Genomic DNA, 20,508 nt, shown 5'->3' with positions numbered 1-20,508 from the left:
TTTAAAACATGTGTTACAGCATGTCCTGTGTTATTTCATACTTCATAACCTCTGACTGAAGTAGACACCATTAATATTATAGCCCACTGTAGAACCTAGAGACATAATCTTTTCCCCGACATGTGAGTAGACTGCGTGAAACAGGCTGTGATGAACAAATTACTTACAAAGCTAGAACGCCAGAATCTGCTTCTATTGCCAGTGATTGTCTGCTGGATGAAACTTTACAGGTAGTTGAGCAGAGGGGAGTTAGGGAGCAAAAATGTGAAATGTAAGCACGCAGACAGTATTTGTTTTTGATGCATTCGAAGATACAGATGCGGTAAAATCTTATAGGAGGTTCTGTTACAAGACAGGTTCTCAAGATTTGTTCCGTAAACGCCTGTGTCATGTAGTACCATATTAAGTAAACGGGACCTGTCGTAGTGTAAAATGTCCTTTTGACTTATAGCTTCTTGTTTTGGAACATAAAATGATAGTGCTTTTCCCGACAAGTGAGCAAATGTTGGGTAAGACTGTATTCTGAAATGTTAGTTCGCGTGTCTTTAATGTTTACAATACACACATGTATGACATTTTATTTACAAACACTGATTTGAACACGAGAGACCCTCAGAAGCCGTGTAATTTGTCCATCAAGCTGAAACAAATTGCATAACATAGATTTTTTTCCGGAGTTTACGTTCTCACTTTTCCCTTACTCTGATGACAGTTTCGAAATAACGAGAACATTCTACAATGATCGGGTGTTTTCGCAGCAGTTGGAGTTATTTCTTTTTTTTCGATTTTACGAAGCGTGGTCAAGTATAGCGTGTGTGTTGTCCGAGCTCTGTAGTTTGGTCACCTGTAAAAGGCAGCAATGATGCAGCTTTTTTTCACTTCGTTGGATGTCGCAACGGGACGGATGAGAAAGAGAGAGAGACAGAGAGAGAGAGAGAGAGAGAGATGCGAATTGTACCCTGCAGTCGAATGCGAAAACTATACAGATTTTGCTCATAAAACTAAAAGGAAATGGGCTGCTCCTCTGGAAAGACATTTATTAGCGTCGCGATATTTGTTTCCCTTTTTGATATATGTGCGCTTATGAGAGATGAGCTGATGTTATATACAATTCTTACAGTTAAGTGTTTTCCCCCTCATAATGGCGTTCCTACCGGAGGCAAGGTGGCGTGTTCCATAGGAGGTCATAGCTCCCCTTTCAGACAAACAAGCCGCCATCAAGAAAACCGTCATTTGTCTCGCTTTTGTTCTGAGAGCCACCAGTGTCGTGGACTATTGTGTATGTGTAGCTTACGTCGGCATCCACAGCGCTGGCTACCGAGCCATGTGCTCCTCAGGAACAAATTGTTCTGAAGTCTCCGCCACCAGATCTGCGGGAGAGTGCTCTGACTGCAGATTCCGAAGACTCTGCTCCCAGATACAGCAGGGGAGCTGCGGTGGGCATAGGCGGTGACAGATGCCTGTTCTTCAAGCAGCGGATGTTTGAAAAAGTGATCTGGAGAGGTGACTGTAATTTCGTGGTTGTTACATGGAGATCCACTCTTCCTGAGAAGTACATTTGACAGATTGCATGAAGCATCGTGTTCTTGTCTTTTGTCCATCTGTGACCGATTTCCGCAGACGGGAGACAGTATATCAATGCCACCAGAAGGACCTTTTCGAGTAACATCAGCGACAGGATGGAACAGGCCTATATCCCAACCTGTGGTGCAGAGAGGTAGGAGGGGGGAGGGTGAGACCTACCGATGCAATCTTCTGGTGTAGGTTTTTCTAGTAATAGTGTTATTACGACCACTTTTTTCCATTCGCCAGTACATGTGTTGTTGTACAACCTATTGTTCACCAGTGCTGGTTTTTCTCTCGATAATTTCAATTTGTAAGTAGAACAGTGAAGCATTTTCCTGAATTTCGGGTGCCTGGGTTGCGGGCTGCTTGCCGAGCAATGCAGCAGGAGGGGTCTGTAGCGAACTCTGGTGTCAAACAGCGACAGACGCAGTCCTTGGTTGTATGCTTAGAGGTAATACACTTATTAAACTACTCTCTGCCCAACACCAGCATCTCGATAGTTGAATACAATTCTCACCAAAAATAAAGGTAATACAGAGCATTCCTTCATTTTTCCCGCCAGTTTGTACATGAATGGTATGGTTTGGATATGTTTGCCACTAGTTTCTAGTGGTAGTGTGAAATTTTTCCCAGCAGGATAACATCACTTGTACAATATCGTCAGTTTTAAGCTGTATTGTGATTTGAGACTCTCCTTGTGTAGTCCTATACGCATAGTTGATCTATATTCTTAATTTCGTAATTAGGACCGACACTGACTTCAGTTTTTGAATCAAAATAAATAAAATATAATAATTTTACCTTCCTCCTCTGCACCTGGGAAGTTTCCATGTTTTGGGGAGTGCACTTAGCTTTCCATCCAGGAGGACAGGAGTTCGAGTCCCATAGAGGGCCCCGCCATCTTGAATCTCCCGCCAATTCCCGGGGTGGGTGAGGCGGTAGTGGTGGGATGCGAACACAGCCTACGACACGGAAATTCCTGTCATAAACAAAATTCCCACCGAAATTTGAAATTCCCGCAAAAATTTGTAATTCCTGCCAACAGGTTTGGTGGGAAGGGAGAAGGGGAGCTGGAGGGATGGGGAGGGCGGGCAGAGACCCACATTTCGGCTGGGAAAACACATGATGTCATGTGGCACTGGGGTGGGGGTGTGGTAAGGGTAGGGTGTGCCTGGCGTGGTCTTGGGTGGGAACAGAGTAAGTATTTGATCAATTTACTTAATTTTCGTAACAATTTGATATCAAAATTAGATTCAGAACCCCCTTACCCTACTCCTCTCTCACTTGCTTCAGTTTTTCCCAGGAATAACTGGACCTTCATCGATAATAAAAAATAAGAGAAAAATACTTTAAGACATACTATGAATAGAACAAAATAAAACTAGGTGCCTTCTTAATAATCTGCACAATAACTAAAGAAGCGTAGTATGAACAAATAACACCCTCAAATCTTGTCTATCGACGTGGCATAAGTGCTTAAAGTAGCTTAGACATACTGTAGTCTTCAGTGGTCTGTTACTTCTTTGATCCACGAGGCTTCGGATTCTGTGATGGAGATACTACTGGTATCTGTGACAACGTACCAACAGCTCCCTTAAGGGGAGCTGGAACGATGAAAATGACAAAATTAGCCTTTTTTGGTTTTTTCATTATAAAATTATTTGGAGTTTTCTGAATAAAACAAATCAAGTTTCATCCTTCTAAGTGAATTCTAAGTGTGTTTTTTATCGGTGCAAAGTTGACGCACCGCGTAAACGGTTGTAGCGACTTGGTGTGTCACCTCTGATGGCGCCGCTTGCTGGCTGCAAGCATGGTATCTTTGCAGAATTAGACAGTGTTTTGTTTTCCAACTTTGTATGGCTTTATCTCTGTGACAAGTGACTGTTCATATCGGTAAACATAAACGCTGTACCGTGTGTGTTGACTTGTGGAGTTTGCTTTGTGTCGTTTAGCTGTTCAATTTAGCATATTTGACGAATTTTCATCGTATCTGTTTTACGAATTTGATTTTTAGATGTCAATATGCCCTGTTTCAGCAATCGAGAGTTTAAGAAATGGCACAATGAGTGGAAAAAGAAATCTTTTGTTGTTTCGAAGGGAGATGCTGCTCAGACTGCTTCACTGACTACTCCGAATGAATGTGATAGAACATCTTCCAGCAATAAACTTTGTGACAGCAAAGAAAAATCTGAAAACTATGAAAGTGAAAGTAGAGGTAATGTGAACGAAATAATTAACATTTCCTTGCTCTCTAATATTTTGAAACATAGCGTATTATACCAAGTTTGCAAAGAAAGAGGACTGGAATTGAAAATAACTTTACACATTGGTTTGGCATGTAAAATGTTATTGAAGTGTAACAAATGTTCTGCAGAAGTTTCGTTTTCTAATTCTAACAGTATTCCTCTTAGTGGTAATAGTGGAAAGGTGTATGATATAAATGTTAGTCTAGTGTATGGCTTGCATTGCATTGGCAAGGGCAGTGCTGCAGGGACAATTTTATGTGGAATTATGAATTTGCCAAACCACCAACCAAGTTTGGATTTTATAATGAGTTGGTGGGATCTTCTGCTGAAGAAATTGCTCAAGCAACATTGAAGAAATCAGTTGAAGAAGCTGTGACAGATAATGGGAATTGTAGAGATTTAACTGTTGCTATAGATGGAGTTGTGACAGCTACCAGTGGAGACAGTTGCAAAGTAATTGATGTTGCTATTCTCTCAAATGGGCAATACCAAGGACGAACATAGTGAAAGTTGTGAAGCAAATTTTCACGGCATGGGTGGAGTGATGGAAGTAGAGAGAGTGAAAGCATTTTTTTTCCAGATCATAGGAGTGGTATAATGTACAATACACTAACTATCTATGATGTGGTGATTCTAAGGGATATAAAGCTGTAGAGGAACTCAAACCTTATGGCAATGAAATTCACATTAAAAAGCAGGAGTGCATTGGACATGTACAGAAGCACATGGTGGCTCGCTTGCGCAAACTAAAGCAGACATTATAATCCCAGAAGCTTAGTGATGGCAAGACCCTTGGAAGAAGAGGAAGATTGACAGATAAAGCAATTGATAGATTGCAGAGGTATTATGGGTGTGCAATTAGGCAAAATACAAGAAGCATTGAGCATATGAGGAGAGCAGTATGCGCATTATTTTTTCACCTGCATCAACAAATGAGCACCCACAACATGCACTGTTTCCCACAGGTGACGACTCATGGTGTAAGTACCTATCAGGAAAGGAATATGCCTATAAAAACAATTTGCCAAATGCTGCAATTGATGTAATTTAGCCCATATTCAGAGATTTATCACAGCCAAATTTATTGGAAAAGCGTTTACATGGAAAAACACAAAATCCAAATGAATGTGTGAATAATTTAATTTGCATTAGGATTCCCGAAAGAGAGTTCGTACACATAAAAATGTTGCATTTTGGAGTGTATGATGCAGTGGCAACATACAATGAAGGAAATATTATCAAATGTGATGTGCTGAAACGTTTAGGTTTCCAACCAGGACACAACACCTTTTCCACAATGCGCCTAATTGATGAAGAAAGACTAAAAGGTGCAGCATGAAGAGACAAAAGCCTAAAACATGCAGCAAAAGGAAAGAAAAAACTAGTGAAAAGGAAAATAACACTGGAAAATGAAGAGGATACTGATAATCCATCATATGGGGCAGGAAGGTATTAAAAAACTTTGGAAGCCATTTCCTGTACCTTTAAAATTTTCATCTTTGAGGAACATTTTCTCAAAAACTGCTAACAGTATATCAATGGAATTTATACACAATATTGTTTACTTCTTTTCCTTCATTTTTATAACAAATTGTAAAAAAAATTATATAATTCAAGAGTTATAAAAGAAAAAGTGCAAAATTTTAGAGAAAAAAATAAGCATCTGTTTAAAAAATTGTAAAACAAAAACCAATATATATTGCTTAACATGGCATTATAACTTTTTAGAGAAATATTCACTAACTATGTAGTCGAAATTTCAGAGCAATATGTTTAATGGTTTTAGAAAAAATGTTCCTTCTATTTGCTAAAACTAACATGGAGGAGATGGATCGTTCCAGCTCCCCTTAAAAGCTTAGTATGTCCCATGTGAATAATCAGAGCCTTCGTTGGTATCTGTAATTTAATATGTACATTTGACATCATTTTCATTAGTTGGTGTGATCAATGATATTGGGCCAGGAATTTATTTATTTTACCTTTTGATGTATTTGAGTTCGTTACTAACCGCCATTGTTAAGGCTTCCGTGGCCACTTGTTGACAAACTGCCGTTTGTCTTCTATCTTGGGTTCTTCTGCTGACGTTTGTTTGATTATTTTTCTGACACATCGCCAGCACAATTAGCTGGAATTGTCAAAACTTCACCCACGTTTGCTGGTAGTGGACAGTCCACCGCCAGCAACAGAGGGTGACGCTTTGACAATGCAAGCCATTTGGGTTGGCGAAACTTTAGAAAAACACAAACAAACGTCCTCCGAGGAACCCGAGACACAAGCCAACAGCCAATTTGTCAGTCTCGTATTGCAGTAAGTTTCCTTCGGATTGTCCTACCTGCTTTTGTCATGCTAAGGTGTTCGTATTACCGCATTATACTTGTTGCCAAATGGCTCGCGAATTACTTAGAAAATTTTTTTACTGATTCAACATCGGATCCAAGCTTTGGCTTAATCACGTCGAAAGGTGGAGGCATTTTTCTGCTAAGTTTTGACTTTTACGGCTAAAGACCATTAGCTATATGGGCTTCTGAATTGTACATGGTGGCTACAAAATTTAGATATACATCCCAGTTTTTGTGACTATTCTAACATAAGAGCTCAAAGTCTTCAACCTCACGCAATAAACGGTGTCTGTCATTCCATAGGCATGGCGTTGGATAGTGCTTACCTGCACCTTGTGAATTCGGCTCCATCGACACAATTGCTTCAGAAGATCAGACACGAAATTTATACTCTGGTCTGTAATTAATATGTCTGCAATGCCAAATGTAAGAAATTAATAAATTATTTACTAACACTTGAGCAACTGTACTCACTTTTCGATCAATAATTGCAACCACTGACATATAACACGAGAGATAGTCATTTATGTATTTATTTCTATTTGTTCTCTTAAATGGGTCTAAAATGTCCAATACAAACAATTTTAATGGTTGATGTGCTTCTGGTAATCGTTGTAATGGAACCAGTCGGTGGTAAGATCAGCTCATTCCACATAGGATACACAGTTCCTCATCTATTGTTCGACATCTCGTATTCTAGTCCTCCACCACAATTTTTTGGCCATTAGTCCATCACCTGTTCTTCGACCCACATGGACTGACAACATACGGGCATATTCTTGTGCCAAGAGTTCGTTCTGGAGAGCTGCAGATACTACCACTCGTAATCAGCACTTTGTTTTTCTGTACATCAAGCCATCGTGCGTCACGAACTGAGGTTGCGACTTGAATTCTTGGAGCCTTTTGCCATTTAGCAACGCTCTAGCACAGCATTTTTTTTTTTTTTTGTAAAACCCTGTCTGCATTGTCATGTTTTTTTCCTGGTTTGTGTGTTACATCATAATCAAACTCGCTCAAACGGAGTGCCCACTTGTTAATCTGCTTCAAGGGTCCTTCAAACCTAATAACCATTTCAGAGGTTCGTGATCGTTCACTAAATTAAACTTTTGGCCATATGAATAATGGCGGCAGTACGTAATACCATAGATTACTACTAGCATCTCTTTCTCAGTTGTGGGATAATTTTGTTCTGCTTTGTCCAACTATAAGGATGCACATGCTACAAGACGTTCATTACCATCTATCTTTTATCATAGGACACATCCAAGAATGGTATTACTTGCATCATGTAACAATAGATTCTTTTCCAAAATCAAGGAATACCAAAATTGGGTCCAATCGAACGCCATCTGACATTTGGTAGACAATTCAAACTTTGCTCCTTTCCTTAACAAATGGTTCAAAGATCCGGCAATTTCAGCGGAGTTCTTACGAATCTACGTTAATAACTACATACGCCGATGGAACTCTACAGCTGTCTTTAACAGCAAAAAATCTTAATCTACAGAGACCAAACATGGATCTGTTCCCACGCTTTCTTTTAAATTATTTGCCCAAGATAATTTACTTCCGTTGTTGCAAAATGACTTTTATCAATGATTGGAATTACATGTGCTGTTCTGTCTTTGAAATACCTCCTATAGCCGTCGTACATGGTCTCCCATGTCCTTTGAAAACACCGTTACGTTATCCAGATAGATTAAACATTGTCTTCTTTCAATCCCCTAAGTACACTGTCCAGTAACCTCTGGAAGGTGGCAGGTGCATTCTTGAGTCCGAATTGCATTCGACGAAATTGAAAATGACCTCCCAGGATGGAAAAAGCTATATGGTAGATCCTCTGGCACTGCTTCTATTTGATGATATCCGCTCCTTAAATCCATCGTGGAGAAACAGCTACTCTGATCCATTTATCGAGAATATGCAGCGGCGATCGTTCATGCATTGAGGTATCGGTAGTCACAGGAAAAACCGTATTTTTAGTGCCATCCGGTGACTTTTTTGTGACCAAAGTTACTGACGCCTGCCAGAGAGTATCACTATAGTCAATAAAACCGTAAGCTAGCTCCTGGTCGAAACATTCTTCCATAATGAGTTGCATACAAATCGGAACTTGATATGGATTCTTGTACACTGGAGCATTATTTGCTGTTAGTATTCTGTGTTGGATGACGTTGCTGGTAATGGATCACTAGGATTAAGCAAATCCATAAACTACAGTAATAACGCTTCCATTGCTTTTACGCCATTTCCCTTCACTTAATTCAGATGCACTGACTGTTTGCTTGCGGAAGAGGTCCTCACTTGCCCTGCCTATGTTATCTTCGTCCAAAACATCCAAATTAGGAAATAGTAAACCCTTGGCAGATTCACTTCGTCCCTGCGCAATTTATCAAGGTTGAACAGAACCATAAAGTGTCTGTCCATGTCTGTCACTGACATGTACTACACTTCTCTAAGCAAAACAAAATGACTTACCCAATGATTCGCTGGTTTCCAGTTGCTCTACAACATACAATAAATCCTTAAGAATGTTCGTATCTACGTCTATGCAGGTCAACTTCCCTTTGCCTTGTGGTATCGTATCTCGCGAACTGATATTTAGTGCCTGTGTTTGCTGTATATTGGGTACCACCTTCACGATCAGGGAACTTTGCGACAATGTAAACAGTTCTACCTTTTGTCCTAGCGGAAACAATGTCGCCCCCTTCAAATTTCAGTTGTATGCTGCAGAAGGTAAATTTTTGGGTGATGTTTAACAACATAGTCGAGTTCAGGATCGCGCAATACTCCTCACCAACACCCGACAATACTTCTATATACTCTCGAAAACATTGTTAAAACTGAACTGTGTTGTCCCTTATGACTTCACGTGTAACCTTTACCGCGGAGACTGCTGGCTTCATCCTCATGCCGTTGATCATTGCTGATTCTTTCACTTTTAGTAAATGGTACAGAACATAAATTTGTGTTGACGCGGGGGCTAACGTGTCAGTAGTCAATCTGGCTCTCTGCGGCCATATACAGTATTTTATTGACGTTTTCAGCCATTCATGGGTTATTTTCCTCGGCATACGTATGAATATACTGGCTAAGTCCATCATGAACCCCATCCTCAGAAGCCAGTGGGGTGTGGACATTGAGTAAAAGTTCGATGTTGACGTCTAAAAATGCGTTTGAGCAAGGTGGTTCTGGAATGGTGAAGCAAAAGTAGGATCCAGCATCCACGTTGCCATGCATACTTTCTGGTTCAAAATGGGTTCAAATGGTTCAAATGGCTCTGAGCACTATGGGACTCAACTGCTGTGGTCATAAGTCCCCTAGAACTTAGAACTACTTAAACCTAACTAACCTAAGGACATCACACACATCCATGCCCGAGGCAGGATTCGAACCTGCGACCGTAGCGGTCGTGCGGTTCCAGACTGTAGCGCCTTTAACCGCTCGGCCACTCCGGCCGGCTATACTTTCTGAACTCGAAAATGTCTGCAAGCAGTCATACATCTGTGTCCGTGTGGATACTTGCATACTCCCCTAACTTATTGGTGCTCTGCTACTACCAGAAACTCACTGCAAGCCCGTATTCGGCATTCATTATTGCATCGCCTGTAAGTTTACTGGAGAATACAGTTATGTCAGGTAATACGGTTTCATTGAGTTTCTCCAAATTCAAATGCCCCTTTCTTTTGCACAAGCTGAAATTTAACATCATTGAATGCACAGCTCGAGTGCTGTGCATTTCCAGTTTGTACATTGTTTCAGCAAGTTTCTGAAATTGTGCCTGTATGACATCTAGCCAGTGCAGGAAGTGCAGCATAATACTCTTGGTGATTCTCTTTGAAAACGAAATGCATTTTTCTGTGCTACCAGCTAGGACCCTAACCTGATCATTGCACAGACAGAAATCAGCCAAGGGCGCAATAAGGGAGTGAATATCGTATCGCCTCAAATTGTTAAAGACTATGGGTTTCTAACATGAGAGTTTATATTTCAGGTTGCATGAATTGTGTGTGCCATTGCAGGATTTGCTAGTTAAATTGCAATACTCTCAATGAGATTTTTCAGCTTTATTACCTAATGGCTGTTCAGAAACACTGCATTCAAATATTTTCTCATACAATGATTTATCTTCCTGCAAGGCGGTCATGATAACGATGGTGTGGTAAGTCAATGAACACTCTCTCCCAGTTCTTCAAGCTCAGATGGCAATTTTCTTGCAGGACCGTCTAGGGATGTATGACCAGAAATAATTGTGATTCGAGTTTTGGGCATATTCAACGTGATACACTACCATAAATGGTACGTGCTGTGCTGTGAAGATAGTATGTGAGGCGGTGGTGTCATATTCACAGCGTGCCACAGGAGCATGAAGGCACTCAAAGTTACTGTATACAACAAATGTTTCACAATTCTTGGGACGAAAATTATAACATTAGGGACTTCTTTGTACCGTACCTGTGTAGAGCAATCCAGCAGATGCTCTGTTAAACGCTCACTCACATAAACCTGTTCAAGCTTCTAAGACAAACTTTTCATCATGCATCCTCACTTACAGTTAGTTTGGAGGAGTATTGTTTCTCACCCTGCAAGATTAATAGTAAACAAGAAACTGGGAGAAGTGAAAGAGTGTGACAACTTTATGCTTAATGTCCTGCACAACATCATTGTGCTCATCTTACCTGCATTCACGTAAGCTGTAGACGTGAACAGATATATGACATTTCTGCTTCTCAGATATAGCGACAGTTTCGTGCTGAAGTCAATAACATAATTTTTATAATACCCACAAATGCCATCAATTTGGTATTGACTCCTATGATTAGGAGGTAGCTTAATATTTCTCTTGCAGGCAGTAACTGACGAGAAAGTCCTTATGTTGAACATTAGTAATGCACTTTCAGGGTATGGGCTTGCAACATTGTGGTACACAACTGGTGACGCCCAGTTGGCACTCAGTACACTAATGAAATAGCGTTATCAAGACATACATTTATTCAGTTTAAGTGTTACAAGTGAATCACCATCTCCACAGCCATTTTGTGGACAGTGGGTGCAGCATGCATCCTTGGAACATGCAGATTGGTTACCCTTAGCAGAATCTCGAAGCCATTGCGTCTGTTACAGCCACTCACGTAACACCTCAGTGCTGTGCAGGGTAGCAGGTGGCACATGTAGCTATTACAGTGGCGTTAACTATCAGATCATCGACTGATTGTTACTAGGGCACTCTCATGGACATCAAAGAGGTGTGCCTGAGTACATTGTGGCATCTCTGCATGGAATGCAGACGACAGTGCATATTATGGCCTGCATCTCCACCAAAGATAGGCAGTGGACGCCAGTGTCTGCCTACAGATGTAAGTCTGGGACAGCGGTCTGAAGGTACCTCCTGGATACAGAGCCAGGTTGATGGTGCGACGAATAGCATCATTTCGGCTCTCAGAAAGCTGGCAGTAGAAATTCCCAAGACTTCACATCAGCGGACGAGTTGTTGGTAGCTCACAGCGACCAAGTTCAGCAGACCGGGCAGGCAGCAATCTCGAAGGTAGAAGTTACCTGGCAAATGGTAGGAGCCATGACAAAGGGTCTGCATTGTAGGTGGCTCACTGTAACTGAGTAGTGTATGAGTTTGGAAGCCTGAGCATTTACTGTTGTCCACCTTGCCAAAGATGACCACATTTGTCCTAGTTTTGCAAGCTCATCAGCAATCTTTGTTGTACCACAGTGTTACAACAGTGTCTTTCAGTGCTTCAGCTGGATGCCTTCCTCGCTGGAGAAAGGTGAAGTAATATCTTCTGGGGCATGTCAAAATATTCTAAGTATCAGCCTCTGCCCGTTTGTCGTTCTGATTGCTACATGATGTGTTGGGCTGATTTGACTGGATTTAGCGCTGGCTGGAGAAAACATTAAGCAAATTTTGCATTTGCCCATTATACATTGCTGCAGTGGAAGCACACTTCTTGTCAGCTGTATCATTCGAAAGGGGAAAAGTGTATGAATGTACAGATAGACGACTCTACTGAGAATTTCTCCAGAATCATCGGAGAATCAGGCCCGTATGCATTCAGGGTATACTTCTCAATTCACTTAGCAGTTGAGGCACCTCACAAATCATGCCATTTTTATCCCATGTATATATGATGAACTTTCGAGTAACAACTAAGTCCAAAAACAGTAGCACTCAGTAGCAGCAATAGCACAGACACACACACACACACACACACACACACACACACACACACACACACATATGTAACATAGATGCTTATGCATACGGTCGTCTCCTGAAATACCAGCCATCCGATCCGCGCTTCAGCCATGGTTATCTGCTGAAAATGCAGCTGAAGTGTCATCCATCAGAATGGAATGCTGTCTTCACCCTCAAGATGAAGCTGATTGTTGCTGCTACTACTGACACTGCCACTGCTGCTACATGAATACTTCCTGATGCTGACAATAAACAGTCCAGTAGGGGTTGCTGGTCCATCTTACATATCCACACTTGTGGGAGTGGCGGCAGGGATAAGATTCATCCAATCATCAGACAGTTTTCACCTGGGCTGAACATGGTTCTATAGTTTGTTGTATGCTGTGGCTTATTAATAACCTTACATTATGTAATAAACACACAAAACAATTCCTCTTCTTCATCCTAAGAAGATGCAATAGAGAACATCCATAGCGTTCTAGTTTTCTAAATGCAGCAGTGGTGTAGATATGAGGTACCTGCAATGCAAGCAATCGGGTAAATATGATAAAAACTTTGTACCTGAAGTCATCATATATTAGGAAGTATGAGTCATTCCATCCTTATCCCAGTGCACCTTGTGATAATTTCCTAGCTGGCCGCTGTGGGTGAGTGGTTCTAGGCGCTTCAGTCCGGAACCTTGCTGCTGCTACTGTCGCAGGTTCGAATCCTGCCTCGGCCATGGATGTGTGTGATGTCCTTAGGTTAGTTAGGTTTACGTAGTTCTAAGTCTAGGGGACTGATGACCTCAGATGTTAAGTCCCAGAGTGCTTAGAGGCATTTGAACCATTTTTGATAATTTCCACTTGACTACAATGTGCTTTTATGTATTTTAGTGCATTTCACGTCTTTGAAAGGTTAAATTCTTATGAACTGAGCAAGCACCACTCACTATCTCACGTAGTAGGCTGGATGAACTTTGAATATGTATCGAAGGACACGCTGTAGACGTTAGTATCAGAGGGTTGCTGTAAACTGTCATTTGGGTTGACCTCAGAATTAAAGTAAACTTAGCGTTTGTCAAATTACAATAGTTCACTCAAATCGGGTGCCACATTTGCTTTCATAGTGGCTTGAAACGTAGTTATGTTAAATCGAGGTTTTTCTAATTGGACTGATGTCTTAATAGACCCGGATTGTTGAGAAGTGCTCAGGAGTAGAAGGTATTCAAACAGCTATCATAATCTGAAAGATGAAGGCAGCTGAATACCAGCACCAAGTTATTAGAATGGTGCATAAGTTCATACTTTTTTTACATAAGTTTAATGAACACAACTGATATACAGAACAGAGACATTAGCCATCAATAATACAGGGTGTATTTAAAAAAAATCCTATTTGGCATGTCCATATTTCTTGAACTAATATACATATACATATACATATACAGTGAAATTCAAAAAGTTTTTATTCGTACCTTTCCATAGGTGTTCCGTATGCCCCCTTGATATGCATGGCATATGTCAATACTGTATTCAAAATCTTCCCACAAAGAAGCGAGCATGTCTTGAGTTACAGCTTCCACAGCTGCTGTTATGCAAGTTCTCAGTTAATTCATTGTTGTTGCTATGGAGGCACATAAACAGCCATCAATAATACAGGGTGTATTAAAAAAAATCCTATTTGGCATGTCCATATTTCTTGAACTAATATACATATACATATACATATACATATACAGTGAAATTCAAAAAGTTTTTATTCGTACCTTTCCATAGGTGTTCCGTATGCCCCCTTGATATGCATGGCATATGTCAATACTGTATTCAAATTCTTCCCACAATGAAGCGAGCATGTCTTGAGTTACAGCTTCCACAGCTGCTGTTATGCAAGTTCTCAGTTAATTCATTGTTGTTGCTATGGAGGCACATAAAGAGAGTCTTTTATAAATCCCACAAGAAACAATTACATAAAGTCAGGTCCGGTGACCTTGGAGGCCAGTAATGCAAGGCTGAATCACTTGGTCCAGCGCGACCGATCCATCGTTCAGTAATCTTTTGATTTAAAAATTCCCGTCCTTCCAGATGCGAGTGTGGCGGTGACCCGTCCTATTGGTAAATGAATTCGTTCGAATCAGTCTCCAACGGAGGGAAAAGAAAGTTCTCAAACATATCGAGATAAATCCTGCTCATAACAGTGTTATCGGCAAATGAAAATTGGACCATATACCTTTTCCCGTGAAACTGAAAAAAGTACATTGAATTTTGGAGAGTTCTTCTATGTGTAAACGTCGACGCAACACACGCCAGACGGACATTGGGGGCTAATTGAGCTGTCGAGCTGCACGGCGAACGGATTTCTGCGAAGTCCTTGTGAAACTATGGTTCGACGTCTGCGTCAGACACTCGGGGACTGCCCGGTGATTTGCCTTTACACGAACAACTCGTTTCTTTGAATTCCTCATGCCATCGTCTAATGCTCTGTGGTGCAGGAGGATCCACACCATACCTAGCACGAAAGTCAATGAACAGTTATCACTGACCCGCACTGCCCAAAACACTTTCAGTTGTCCTGACCCATTTTTACTAGAACTGAAGTGGGCGCACACTGTTGCCACCTGTAGGGAACCGTGCAAAACTCGAGAGTTCGCTCTTCCCAACAGTACATTGTTCGCACACATATCTCAAATAACATAATAGTTCTGATTTTTTAAGTAGGATGATTTTTTTAATCCAGCTTGTATATTCTCCTTTACTGTTTACAACTGTTTTCCAATGCTGAGGTAACTTGTCTATTCTGGTTTTGAGGCAAAGAACTTCTCGAGATATTTTTGGAGTGCAGTTTCGTCTAGAAAGGAAGGTCCTTGAAGATTATTCGACAGAGAGAGGAAGAGATGAAAATCTGAGTGTGCAAGATCAGGTGAATAAGGCGGGTGAGGAATGGTTTCCCAACCCAGTTAATGTGTAATGTATTTTGCAGAATGTGGACAAGTATTATTGTGGAGTAACATCACATAATGCAGTCTTCCTGATTGTTGTTCTTCGACTGAATCTGCAAGATGTCTTACTTGTTGACAATAAATGTTAGCAGCGATGGTTAACCTCAAGGATGCTATTCATAGTACACCGCACTGATGTTGTTGCAACACATGCATAACATATCTTTTGTGGATGCCTGCAGATCTTTGTAAGGGGAGTCGCTGCTTTGTTTGGGCTCAACAGTTCCTTTTTTCTTCCTTACGTTATCATAAAGACGCTGTTTCTCGTCACCAGTAATGATACAGAATATGGGTGGTCAGTGATGTTCATGAGCCAATTGATGATGAGCAAGTAGAGATGCATGTATATTAACCTGCTGATTTTTGTGATTTTGGCTTAGAGCAGGCGCCATCCATACATCCATTCCCTTGAACCTTCCCCACTGCATGCAAATGATTCATGATGGTGGAATGGTCACAGTTCATCACATTTACCAGTTCTCGAGTAGTAGATTAAACCCCTTAAACGTTCTTTATCAAGCCCTGAAGGTCTCCTGAATGTGGAGAGTATCTAATGTCAAAACGAACCTTCTTAAAGTGGGATGCTAAGCACAATATTTCTGGCTGCATCTATTGCTGTGGTCTCTCTATTGAACTTCATTTGCTGGAATACACAGCTGTACTCACTGTCTCCGAATGATAAATAACAATACAGAAAGTCAAATAGCAACAGCGAACTACAAATTAATAACGACAATCGATAAATAAAGTCATAGCAACCTACATGCAATACAAAAATGCTACACCAGTCTAACATTTTTAGAACGCTTTAAGCATTCCCCGTTGATTACAAAGGCATCAGGCGTTTTCCAAATTAAATTAGCAGGTAAAATCTTATTCTCTCCAGAATTTACATCTTCTAAGATATATGAAATATCATCCTTCCCATTTCATACTACAATTAGTTTTTGCTTCACATTAACTAGAAAGTGATTCGTATTCTCAAAATATCCCATTAACATTTTGGGAGGTATATGTGCATTAAATGCTTTGTATTGTCTGTTGATGCTGGTTTCTGCATAAAGTATATTGCATGTTATAAGTCATTTAAGTGCAAATTTAGTGAAGAAACATAGGATTTAAATGTTAAAATGATATCCACATTCTTATGTGGTCAATTTCATCTCCATTCAGCTCGTGTCTTATTTCCTGAAGCAGGTAAGCAAATGAATTGCAATGAAGTTGAAATATTGCTGTAGAGCTCCCAGATACGTTTTCACTTTATTACAATTAATTTTCAAAGTTCTACTTGTAATCAAGATGAATGTAATCTATGAGATTCTGACGAAGCTCTGTGGCTACCATCTGTAAAGTTGACAGATACATATTAATGAAAACTGAATAACTTAAGAGTAAGTGAAAATAATCTCAAAATATGAAGCATTGAGTGTATTACACTACTGGCCATTAAAATTGCTACACCAAGAAGAAATGCAGATGATAAACAGGTATTCATTGGACAAATATATTATACTAGAACTCACATGTGAGTACATTTTCACGTAGTTTGGGTGTATAGATCCTGAGAAATTAGTACCCAGAACAACCACCTCTGGCCGTAATAACGGCCTTCATACGCTTCGGCATTGAATCAGACAGACCTTGGGTGGCGTGTACAGGTACAGGTGCACATGCAGCTTCAACATTATACCACATTTCATCAAGGGTAGTGTCTGGCGTATTGTGACGAACCAGTTGCTCGGCCACCATTGGCCTGACGTCTTCAATTGGTGAGAGATCTGGGGAATGTGCTGGCCAGGGCAGCAGTCGAACATTTTCTGTATCCAGAAAGGTCCGTACAAGACCTGCAACATGCGGTCATGCATTATCCTGCTGAAATGTAGGGTTTCGCAGGGATCGAATGAAGGGTAGAGCCACGGATCGTAACACATGTGAAATGTAACATCCATTGTTCAAAGTGCCGTCAATGCGAACAAGAGGTGACCCAGACGTGTAACCAATGGCACCCCATACCATCTCGCCGGGTGATACGCCAGTATGGCGATGACGAATACACATTTCCAATGTACGTTCAGACGCGATGTCGCCAAACACGTATGCGACCATCATGATGCTGTAAACAGAACCTGGATTCATCCGAAAAAAATGACGTTTTGCCATTCGTGCACCCAGGTTCGTCGTTGAGTACACCATCGCAGGCGCTCCTGTCTGTGATGCAGCGTCAATTGTAACCGCAGCCATGGTCTCCGAGCTGATAGTCCATGCTGCTGCAAACGTCGTCGAACTGTTCGTGAAGTTGATTGTTGTCTTTAAAACGTCACCATCTGTTGACTCAGGGATCGAGACGTGACTGCACGATCCGTTACATTCCATGCGGATAAGATGCCTGTCATCTCGACTGCTAGTGATACGAGACCGTTGGGATCCAGCACGGTGTTCCGTATTACCCTCCTGAACCCACCGATTCCATATTCTGCTAACAGTCATTGGATCTCGACCAACGCGAGCAGAAATGTCGCGATACGATAAACCGCAATCGCGATAGGCTAAAATTCGACCTTTATGAAAGTCGGAAACGTGATGGTACGCATTTCTCCCCCTTACACGAGGCATCACAACAACGTTTCACCAGACAACGTCGGTCAACTTCTGTTTTAGTATGAGAAATCGGTTGGAAACTTTCCTCATGTCAGCCCGTTGTAGGTGTCGCCACCGGCACCAACCACCTGTGAATGCTCTGAAAAGCTAATCATTTGCATATCACAGCATCTTCTTCCTGTCGGTTAAATTTCGCTTCTGTAGCACTTCATCTACGTGGAGTAGCAGTTTTAATGGCTAGTAGTGCAGCAATTCAACAAAATAATTTTATACTCAAACAAATAAGTTTAAAGCCGCATTTTCCACCTAGAAACACTTACAATAACTTCGCATTATTCTAATTCTGAAAATAACTTTACATGAACTTTTGCTCATTCAGATTTACTCAAAGTGAACTAAACAAATTCTGGAAATGAATTTTGGATTCAGTTTATGACTTTAGGATAATGACTGAAACAAATAATTTTCGCTCACTGAATGTATTCAGTAAATAGGTTTCATGGTAGTAACTGTAATACTCATTTCACTTTTCATTACTTACATGTCGTAAAATGTCCTGCCTTGTTTATCGTAGTTATTGCGGTTCTGTAGTTGAAAACTGCAGAAAGATAATGGGCTTCACGTCGCCAGTAAGATGGAATTAATTTATCATCACCAGGCCACTTGTGGGAGATATTTTTCTTGAAGGTCTGCCAGCTCCAAACTCCATCGTAGACTAATGTTGGATACTCGCGCTTTCCAAAAACCACAATTTCTGGAGATAATATTACGACAGAGATATTGCTCTCACATCAACTTACTCTCAATTATGCACAGTTTTAACACACAAAATTTTGACTTCGCCAGACATTGCCCAGCTACACATAGACACCAGACTACTCTGCCTGTGACAGCTGCCTTCTCATTTCATTCCATCATTTCCGCAACACTAAGCGGCAAACCTTCGGCCGCGCGGAGTGGCCGAGCGGTTTAAGGCGCCATGTCACGGATTGACCCCTCCCTCTGAAGGTACGAGTCCTCCCTCGGGTATGGATGTGTGTGTTGCTCTTAGCATAAGTTAGCTTAAGTTAGCTTAAGTAGTGTGTAAGTAGTGTTACCATAGCAGTTCGGTCTCATGAATTCACACGCATTTGAATACATTCAGCGACAAGGTCAACCACAAAACCGCAGGTTGAAATTCCAAAGTGGATCCCTGACTCTCTTATTTGCTTTGTCAAAAGTAATATATCTAGCCTAATAACTCATGAATATCACAGTCCTCAGAATGATAACAAACATTCATTTTATGCTTTTGCTTTCTTTAAATAATGTCTACTATTTCATTTACTTTTAACAGATTTTCAAAAGCATGTAACAACTTTAAAAACATAAATAAATTTAAGTATCGATATTTTTAGACAGTTTCACCTAAAAATTTTAATAAGTTGTTTGGTCAATTTAAAAATGTTACATTACAAGTATTAAGTGAGATCTGCAGACAACATGCTAGTGCATATGTGGCATACAAATATCTCCCAAGACTGACCTATGGTAGATGAAATTTTTGCTGACAGAGCTAAGGAAATACATGCAAAAACGGCTGTCGACATTGGTAACTAACTGACGCACTTGCAGTTGATAATTCATTATATGAATTCACACCGGTAACGATCAAAGTACAGAATGAGACTACAATTTGCGATCAGCAAAACGCTGAACAAAATCGAACAATGGGAGTAGTGTAGCAACCTTATAGCTCCGAAATTATGGAGATATTGAAAAACATTGCCATGGACACGATTATAGTGAACTGTAATATGGGAGTGCTACTCACTAATGTTATGTCTCATACGCATGCTGAAGTCAAGAAGTCTGAAACTCAAATCCAAAATGATATCCAAACTGGTAACCAGAACCTGGAGATACAGATTAAAACAGAAAATACAAGACCAACAACTGGAAACCAGATGAGAACTTAACGAATAATAAAAACTCGAATTGGTTTATACTGAATATACAGTTCCAAAGGATTACTTGAGTTAGTTCTTTCATTTCTTCAGTAAAGGGTGACATAACAAAAGTACAGAATGAAGTAACTGGTGTCAAATAAAGACTGCTACTGAATTGCGAAGAATAGAAGAAAGTGTAGAACTGATCTTAGGGAATAAATTGTAGGAACTCGCTCCCTTAATAAACACCGAAATAAAAGGCGAAACGAAATCTGAGTTTTGAAAGACAGAAAAATTGAGTAAGATACAAGATGTACTGACCTGGAAGAAGCTCTTCTCCCAGTAGTAGAAGGGGAGGTAAGGAAAACGACTTGCACGTCGATGTATGTGCAACAGATTCTGATAAGGTAATTTAATTCTTCGTATATGAACAACCACTAGGGAACTTTGTCAAAAATAATGTGACTTTCGAAGAGGAAAAATGAAGAGGATTATCCTAGAATCAAATTAATAGAGACGTATTTTGATCATGAGATATATTCACTAGAGGTGAAAATTCATCACAATGCAAGTGACTGTCAAGGTAATAGTGCTGTCTTGATCTTTCTCCCTGATGACATAAAAGTACTTGAGGCTGATAGTATTT

This window comes from Schistocerca cancellata, chromosome 8 (genome assembly GCF_023864275.1).
Source record: "Schistocerca cancellata isolate TAMUIC-IGC-003103 chromosome 8, iqSchCanc2.1, whole genome shotgun sequence".
In the NCBI taxonomy this organism is placed as follows: Eukaryota; Metazoa; Arthropoda; class Insecta; order Orthoptera; family Acrididae; genus Schistocerca; species Schistocerca cancellata.
The sequence above is the reverse complement of the archived record's forward strand: the minus strand, read 5'-3'. Positions refer to the sequence as shown.